The following is an 8,893-nucleotide window of genomic DNA, read 5'->3' as shown; positions in this document are numbered from 1 at the left end:
ATAAGTAGCAATGTATACATCAGGAAGGGATTGTAGGGGGGTAACTGAGGTACCATGTGAGAAAGGGTAAACTACCCGGGCCACAAGAGTTGAGAACGGTTGTGGCCACTTTACATTTATAAAGAACATGATATAATATAGAACAAATAGGACTGCGTCCAAGCAATAACAACACAAGCAAAAAATCAAAAGGGGGAGAATAATAATAAAAAATAAATAAAAGGGGGGGGGGGGATACCACGGGGGTACAAATTAGTTTAACTTAACTATAACAGCAGTAACAGACAATAGTTACAACATTGGGTTTTGGACGGAGGTCAAATCCTCCGCAACCATTGCTCATCATGAGGCATAGAGATGCTGCTCCGACATTTAGCGGGCAAACCACTGCGGGGGGTCCCCCCAGATCAAGGAGGATCTCCGTCCATAGTGCGCTGGCGGGTCACTCTTGTCCAGTCAGGAAGGGGAGGTTGAGTGTGTGGCGATTTAGACGGTGAGGTCGCCAGGTTGGCTGCAGATGATACTGGGAGAAGGTCCAACTTTTCCAGCAACTCCTGTCCTTGGGCCAAAGTCTTGACAGAGTGGACAGAGTTGTTGACTGAGACGTAAAGTTGAAAGGGGAATCCCCATCTGTATCTAATCTGGTGCTGTCGCAGGACCCGGGTGACCGATCGGAGGTCCCGTCGTTTTTGGATAATGGAGGGAGCCAGATCCTGAAATATCTGTAACTGCATACCCTTAAACAGGATCTCTGGGGAGTCCCGGACAGAAGACAGGATTTTCTCTTTTGAGCGGAAATAGTGGAAACGGACAATGACGTCCCTGGGTGGTTGTGCGGGGGACGGTTTTGCACGGAGTGCTCCAGGAGCCCTATCACATAGACACTCTTCGGCTGTGAGATCTGGTACGAGGTGTATGAAGAATTCTCTCAGGAATGACGGCAACGATGGGCCGAGGACCGATTCTGGAACATTGCGTAATCGTAAGTTATTTCTACGCGAGTGATTTTCCTGGTCCTCCTGTCGCTCTTTGAGAGTCTCCATTTCCTCGTGCAACCTAATGAGCTCTCTGTCGAGGCGGTGTTGGGAGCGGCAGAGACCATCAGTCTTTGTTTCCAATGCATCCGTTCGGTTGCCGAGAGCTGTCAGGTCCGATTTAAATTCTGCGATAGCGTTAGAAAGTTCCTGTTTGAATGCGGACTGCACTCCCTCCAGTAGGCTCGACATTACCGCCTGGATCTGGGGATCAATACCCGCTTCTGAGGAGCACGGAGAAGGAGGAGAGCCTGCGGTCATGTTGGGGTTCTGCGGGCCCTTAGATTTTGAGCCAAAAAAGTTAGACGGGGCTTGCGTTACTTTCTTGTTTTTGGACATAATGGAATGTATAAAAGAGGGGGATAGGAGTGGGGGAGAAAAAAGAACAAAAAAGGGAAGAAAAAATTATTGAAGAAGGGACACAGTCCGTAGATTGTATAGTAGGCGAGCTGCGCAGGCAGGTCGAGCTGCTGACCTACAGCTCCACCCCGGGCTCCTATGGGTATGGGAAAGCAAGCGTTTCAGGCTTTAGGTAGCTCGAGGGGTGGAGGAGGAAGCCGCAGCAGGTTCGTAGAGATTAACCGAGGTCCGAATTGTAATTTATTTCAGGCTTCAGTTAGTGTAGAGCAGGTCGCCAGCAGCAGCGGCCGCCATAGGGGGACAAATATGTCAGCTTCAGGTACACCAACAGCGAAGTTGGAAGGAAGGTGCCAAGGAATATTACATATAAGGTCCAGCTACTTCATTATGGCACGCGTAGTATTTTATTATAATGTATTAAATCATCTTGAGAGTGATTCGAGGATATGTGTATCCGGGCGTCACAACAATGGAGCCATAACTCTTTCAGGTGCTATCCCTGCAGCTGGGGTAAGTCGCAGCCCAATCTCTCATCCTGTGGCCCAGGTACACATGGTAAGTATTAAAGCATGTTTATGGCTATCTCAGCTACGGGCAGTAGTGCGGGCAGGTTTTGCAATCCTGCTGGGGCGAGGAAAGTGTGATGTAGTGTAGCTTAGACTTTATTCTGGCCAGTTGCCAGGCTGCAAGATGGAGGCTTTGAATTCCTGTCACAGGCCTCTGTGGAGCAGGAGTGTAAATAGAGAGATAAAATGGCCGCTGTGGCAGCAACTGATACTCACTGTATTCCAGGTAGGCTGAGTGCAGAAGGTTGTGCAGCCTTCATGTGTCTTGTCCCAGGATAGGCACCCACAGGGTCCCCAGTGCAGCTGGAGTGCGGAGGGTCCCTCAGCAGGGGAACAATTGGGGAGCTGCGCCAATGCTTTGGCTGTTCCAGGTGTGTGTGCGGCGGCGGTGTTAACAGGCGCCTTGTAGTAATAATAATGGGGGCCTTGGTGGTGTACAGCCCCTTCAGGGGTTATTACAGCAGCAGGGGCAGAATTTAGCAGGGGGGGGGGGGGTAAATTAATAATAGCAGAAAGGGTCTCACCTCTCCACCAGACCCTAGCAGAGAAGATCGTATCCGGAGCGTATTTCCTCAGCATACAACTCCTAGCTCCGTGCAGAGCAGGCTGAGGTGTTCCCCGGCCTCCGAATCAGCGGGAGTCCCTGCTGGTCACCAGGGCAACAGATAGATTCAGCCGCAGGGAGAGGAGGAGGTGCGCCGCCCGCACAGCTCCGACGGGACCCGTCCTCAGCCGTAGCGGTGGCCTCTGAAGGTCGGGTCACGGGCAGCCGCAGCACAGCGCTTCACCCGCAGGCTCCGAGTGAGCGATCAAAGCCGGCTGCGGGCAACTGTGGCGGCGTCCGCGCCTCGGATCCCGCCGCTCGACAACAGCGATCACGTCAGGTCCCGGCTCCCAGCGAGTGACTAGGCCGCAACCTGCGGGGACAGCTGTCCGTGTCCCCCGGCTCCGCGACACCAGGTCACCCGATGCAGGGGCAGACAGGCACACCACAGGAGATGTGTAGCGTCAGGGAGATGCCCAAAAGCTTAGGCTGGGTGCACAATTTAGGTGTTGAAGCGGGAGAGCACAGACACCGCACGTCCTCTTCACAGCTTGCCAGGCCACGCCCCCCAAGCCCCCCCCAATTTAAGACACTTTTTATACCACAAGTGTTACAGTATTTAGGTTATGTTCCAACAGTTGATGTCTATTATACTTAAGTAGAGGAAATTTATGGTTATGGATCATTTCAGAACACAAGGCCGGGAGCTTGTATTTTGTAATTGTGACTATTTTTGAAAAAAAAAAAAATTTGTTCAAATGTTTTTTGGTTTTGCTTTTTTAAACAAAGCGTAATTCAATTGATGGACACTGCTAGGATGATGTGGACGTATCTTGGCAGTATAGCCACTAAGCAAGACCAGTAGAACACTGCACATCAGGCTTAGGACATGCGGCGGTTCATCGGACGCTCGAACTACACAACCTAGATAACGTCACATGTGACCGGGACATGTTGCCGACCTCTGCTCTGCGTATTGCATTCATAGCTCTTCCACAGGTACCGTAGTAAGTTTGAGCCACTTCCTATGTGCAAACTACCCCTGACCATTGTTATTAGGTATTACAAACATCCTAACAAATGATCAAAATATAATACTGAAATAAGCTTTCATTCTCAGAATTATGTCCTATGAACAAAGGATTATGAGAACAGAATAGGGAGCCTTAATCAGATTAAATATACATCCAACTGCATAGCTGTCTTATATACACTGTCAGTAATATTCAGAGCACATATACATATGGAACATGATTACGCTTTATATGGGATACATTTTTAAGTTCTGATAAACTAAGTTTTATGTTCTGATTGGAGCTCAGTAGAAAAAGTAAAATACACAGTTCGGAAAACCTGATCTCTCCAAAGATCCTTTACTCTACCACAACTGATATGTCGATTTCTCCTCCTCTGTGAATTTCCGATTATCAAAGACAATTTTTCCAAGATTCCTTCTTTAGGTGCTCTCAAATCCAGTCTATTGGTCATGGCTTTAATTGTGCTGTAAATTCTCATAGTTCTGCTACAACTGTATAACTAACTTTCTGCACCTTCAGCTGTAAACCACCTGTATGTGTCGTGTGTTTCCTTGTCCAGCAGAGGGCAGCAGTGTACATTCAGCTGCAGACTGCCTGAATGTGCGGTGTGTTTACACATTGTCCAGCAGGGGGAGGTGTTGCTCCTCACCGATAATGGTCCTGCTGTGGAAATTCTATTAAAAAATTAACAGACTTTTATTTCTTTTTTTACTCTAACCTTAAATTTGACTTGATTCTCATTCCCTATCCCACTATATTTATTGATCAGGTATTCATTTGTCTTTTTTTTTTTTAGCAGCGGTCATTAAATTTAAAAACTACAGCTTGAACTTCTTGCTTTTTCAGCTTTATTGGGTAATAATGGTGGGATATAAAAAAAATTATAATAATAATAATACAAAATAAGCAAAGTAAGCAAGTCTTCCAAGCAGTAACTTCAAGCCCCTGGCTGCATAGAATCTGTGAAGCCCCACAGCTCTCGCTTGTGAATATGAAATGTAAAATCTGTTTCTATTTTTTTTTTTAAAGATCTCCCTGAAACATTTAAGCCAAGAGTTTGTAACTGTATATTTACTGTAAGATGTAGAACATTCAATAACTATTAAAATGTTTCCAAAAAACAAAGTCTTTGATTTTAAATGAATTGATCGTTCTACCACAATCCAGCGGAAATTGTGTCCTGGCAGAAAAGCAAACTGGTGTCTCCCAAACGTCAGTAATGGAGGTGTCTGGTGTAGGAACGCTTCTGATTATTAATGTCCCCACGTTATACTATAGGGCCTGATAGAGATGTACGTAGGCCCAGCCGCATGTAGCCGGATGTCACCATCGTGCTCATGTGTCACATGCTGTATACACATCCCTGAGAATGCCAAATAAGAACCACATGACCCAGCTAGTCTGCTACTATACACAGATATGAGACAGATTAATATGAGAGAGAGACATATAGAGGAGATCTGTATATATAGGAGATGTCCACACTCCTTACTGTACTAGATGCATAGTTACATGGCTGATGTATGTCAGTGTGTCATTGTGTGTTATATAATGTGACTGTCTGCACATGTTACACTCCCCACCACACACTCACACATTTCTGTACCTCCCAGGACACTGAGAAATAAATATAAAGAGAGAATGAGACATTTATTGATGCATCGTTGTATGTAGTACACAATACAGCAGTAACACACAGCAGCACAGTACTCGTCGCACAACCAGAATGACACAACACAGGGTAAGGAGGGAACATACGCTGACTGTGATAGGTTACACCTCATGATGTGTCACACTCTATTGTTGGGGTCAGAGGTGATTTCCCACCAGGACACTGGGAGTCGCCACATGGCAGCCATGATGATTTGTGGTAGCCGGGGTATTGTGTGGCTGGTAAGTGACACATCAGGGTGGGTGTAGGGTAATGAAGGGGGGGGTCCTTACCATAGGAATATAACAGCGACACATCTAAGCAGTAATGAAATATGCTTATAAATGTTTTGTTGGGAAAAACCAACAGAGACAATAGATTGCTGTTTGGAGCACTCTTTTAGATAGAGTAAGTATTTCATTTCACATGATTACAATATTTTAAAACGTAACCTATATTATATTTCAATAAAATAAATGGGGTAATTTCGTGACAGTGGAGACTCATTAGATTCATCAATGATTCATCCAGTGCAGCTGAATAGCAGATATCATTACCAGAGGTCTGAGCACTGACTGCCTGTGACACTGATGCTGACTCAGTGGAGATGGATCAGATTAATTGCTTCATCCAGTGCAGCTGAATAGATGACGCACTCCCTGATGTCTGTGTCGGGTGCGAATCATTGCATATAGGTCGACCACTGAAGGTCGTCAGTGAGTAGGTAGACACTGACTGAAGGTCGACAGGTATGCAAGGTTGACATGGTCATTAGGTCAACACAGTTGTTGTTTTTTGAGGGGGAGGGGGGAGGATTCCTTGACCCGAATTTCCGTCTGGACCCTCAGACAGTTGAAACGCGTTCGATCGACATGCTTTGGGCACGGTGGCCCGCAATGCTCGCCACAAGGTTTATAACCAACCTTATGCCCACTTGGATAGAGGTGGTATGAAAAGGTCCTGAAACCCCCCCAAAAAACTGTCAACCTTTTGTGTGTCAACCTCACCCACATTGACCTCATGTGTCGACCTTCAGTCAGTGTCAACCTACTCACTGTCGACCTTCAGTGGTCGACCTAATGACTGTCGACATAGACAGGGTCGACCTAAAGACTGTCTGAGTCACTCCCTCCACCAGTCCCAGCACTGCCACCCATCTCTGCTCTCCCTGCAGGTGCACAGTCTGCACTGCATTACACAGAGCCATGTACCGAGACACTGTCTCCAGACACTCCACTGAGTCATGTGTCTCAACTCACTTCACTGTATCTGTCTGCCCATGACTAGTACCCAGCATTAGTGAGACAGACATAAATCACCATCGCTCTATTGGCTAAGTGTTTCATCAGTCATAACCCCTCCCCCTGTGATGTCACCAGTCTCTGGGCAGATTTCTTATCATCTCTCCCAGCTCCTGACTGCCCCCGATATAGTTATACACCCGTTTTCTACACATAATGCAGCATGGAGGGGCTCAGTGAAGGCGGCAGTGTAGGTGTGTAAGTGTCTGATGGGGTCACACAGAGAATAAAATGACAACTTTCCTGCCCCATAATCCAGATATACCCTCACTCTATCACAGCGGATCTTGTTATCTAACTGGATCTCTTTATTGTCATGTAGCACTGAGAACTTTCTATACTCATTGTACCACATCACCTCACACCTATACAGACACCAGGACTTGTTATTACCTCCAATGTATGACTGATCTCCTCTCCTGTCTATACTGGGGTAACACATCCCAACCCTCCATCTCACTGACTTACTGACATCCACCTCCCAGTAATGTCGCCTTGAGGAGAAACCCCTGGTGCTTATTACCTGATCAGACTGAAATCTCTCTGGTGTTACTGGGCGGTTCTGGTGTGTATCTGACCTGGATGCAGTTTTCCTGTCACCTGATATCTGTATATCATTACCAGCTGTGGCTACATCCAGTAATAGATCTGTAGGTTCCGGCACATAGATCCCTGTATTTATCCCTGCTATTATATCAGATAATATATGTAATTTCCCTGAGATGAGACCCACATCCAGATCTCCTGCACCACGGACCTGGGTATCACGTCTCTCTGTGTCCTCAGTATCACACACGTCACCGGTGTCTGGTTCCTGTAAGATAGTCACTGGATCAGACATGTTACACAGCTCCTCAATCTGACGCATCTTCCCGGACAGCTCGTCCTTCTTTATTTCCAGCTGCTGGATCAGAGCTGAGACTGAGAGTGAAACGCGCTGTTCCTGTCTGGAGATCTCACTCAGGACTCTCTTCTCCAGGTCTTCCAGCTGTCTCCTGATGTCTCTAAACAGAGCAGTGACTCTCTCTGTTATACCAGCTGCTTTTACTGTATCTTTTCTCCTGCGCTCCTGCAGTCTCTGCACTCTCTTCTCAGTCTCCGCTCTCTTTATGGTCAGTTTCTGCAGAACATGTCTCATCTTCTTCTTCTTCTTCTCAGAGGCCTCATTTAGTGACTCCATCTGATGTCCTCTGTGTTCCCCGATCAGACAGCAGGACACACAGATACAGGCAGCGTCCTTAGTGCAGTAATACTCCAGGACCTTCTTATGGATGGAGCATTTCCTGTTCCCCAGGGCAGTGGTGGGATCACATAAGACGTGCTCTGGTGACTTGCTGTGTACTCTCAGGTGATTATCACACAGATGAGCCTCACAGTGCAGACAGGCTTTAGCAGCAGGTACAGGAGAGTGAATACAGTAAGTGCAGAAGATCCCAGTCTACTCCTGATCTGGCCGAGTAGACAGGAACCTCCCCACTATGTTACACAGCGTTATGTTCCTCTGCAATGCAGGACGCTCCTGACACTCTGTTCTGCATTCAGGACAGGTATAAACTCCACACCCCTCCTGTGTATCCAGCACACGATCAATACAGACCCGGCAGAAGTTGTGGCCACATCTCAGGGTTACAGGATCTGTGTAAATATTCAGGCAGATGGAACAGTCCAGCTCCTGTCTCAGATCAGCAGACGCCATCGCTGCAGCAGGAGAGAGAAATGAAAGTGAAAGTCTCTGACACACAGATACCAGTGAGGTGACATTCCGCACACAGGGCGAGGCTGAGCTGTCACTCACATTATATCCATACTTGCCTACCTGACCCTCTCCATGAGGGAGAAAATGCTCTGTTCCTGGACTTTCCTGGTAATGTATGATTGCCATCACCTGTGCTGAGCTAGGTAATTGATAAGGAAGGTGTTTCACCACAGGTGATGGCAACATACCCTCCAACATTTTACACTGAAAAATCGGTACAAACCCGAAAAAGGGGCGTGGTCGCGGGTAAAGGGGGCGTGGCCACGCCCCTTTTCCTATACTTTCAATGGAAGTTTGAAGAGCCAAAAATCGGTACAGACCATGAAAAAAAGGTACTGTACCTATTAAAAAGGTACAGTTGGAGGGTATGTGGCAATCATACATTACCAGGAAAGTCCAGGAACAGAGCATTTTCTCCCTCATGGAGAGGGTCAGGTAGGCAAGTATGGTACACATACACACTAGGGTTAATTTTGTAGGGAGCTAATTAACCTACCAGTATATTTTTGGATTGTGGGAGGAAACTGGAGTACCCGAAGCAAACCCACGCAAGTACAGAGAGAATATACATTTTTAAATGAGCCTCCCGCTGCCCCGCATACCTTGCCAGTCCCCTGGATTTTAAGAATCTTTACTGAACTTCA

General features: G+C 46.9%; 1 pseudogene; it reads right to left on the bottom strand.

Annotated features, from left to right (window-relative positions):
* Nucleotides 1-5,172: 5,172 nt before the first annotated feature.
* LOC135037949 (E3 ubiquitin-protein ligase TRIM39-like) lies at nucleotides 5,173-8,210 on the bottom strand (annotated as a pseudogene).
* Nucleotides 8,211-8,893: the final 683 nt, after the last annotated feature.

This window comes from Pseudophryne corroboree, unplaced genomic scaffold (assembly GCF_028390025.1).
Source record: "Pseudophryne corroboree isolate aPseCor3 unplaced genomic scaffold, aPseCor3.hap2 scaffold_690, whole genome shotgun sequence".
NCBI classification, from domain to species: domain Eukaryota; kingdom Metazoa; phylum Chordata; class Amphibia; order Anura; family Myobatrachidae; genus Pseudophryne; species Pseudophryne corroboree.
The sequence above is the reverse complement of the archived record's forward strand: the minus strand, read 5'-3'. Positions and strand labels throughout refer to the sequence as shown.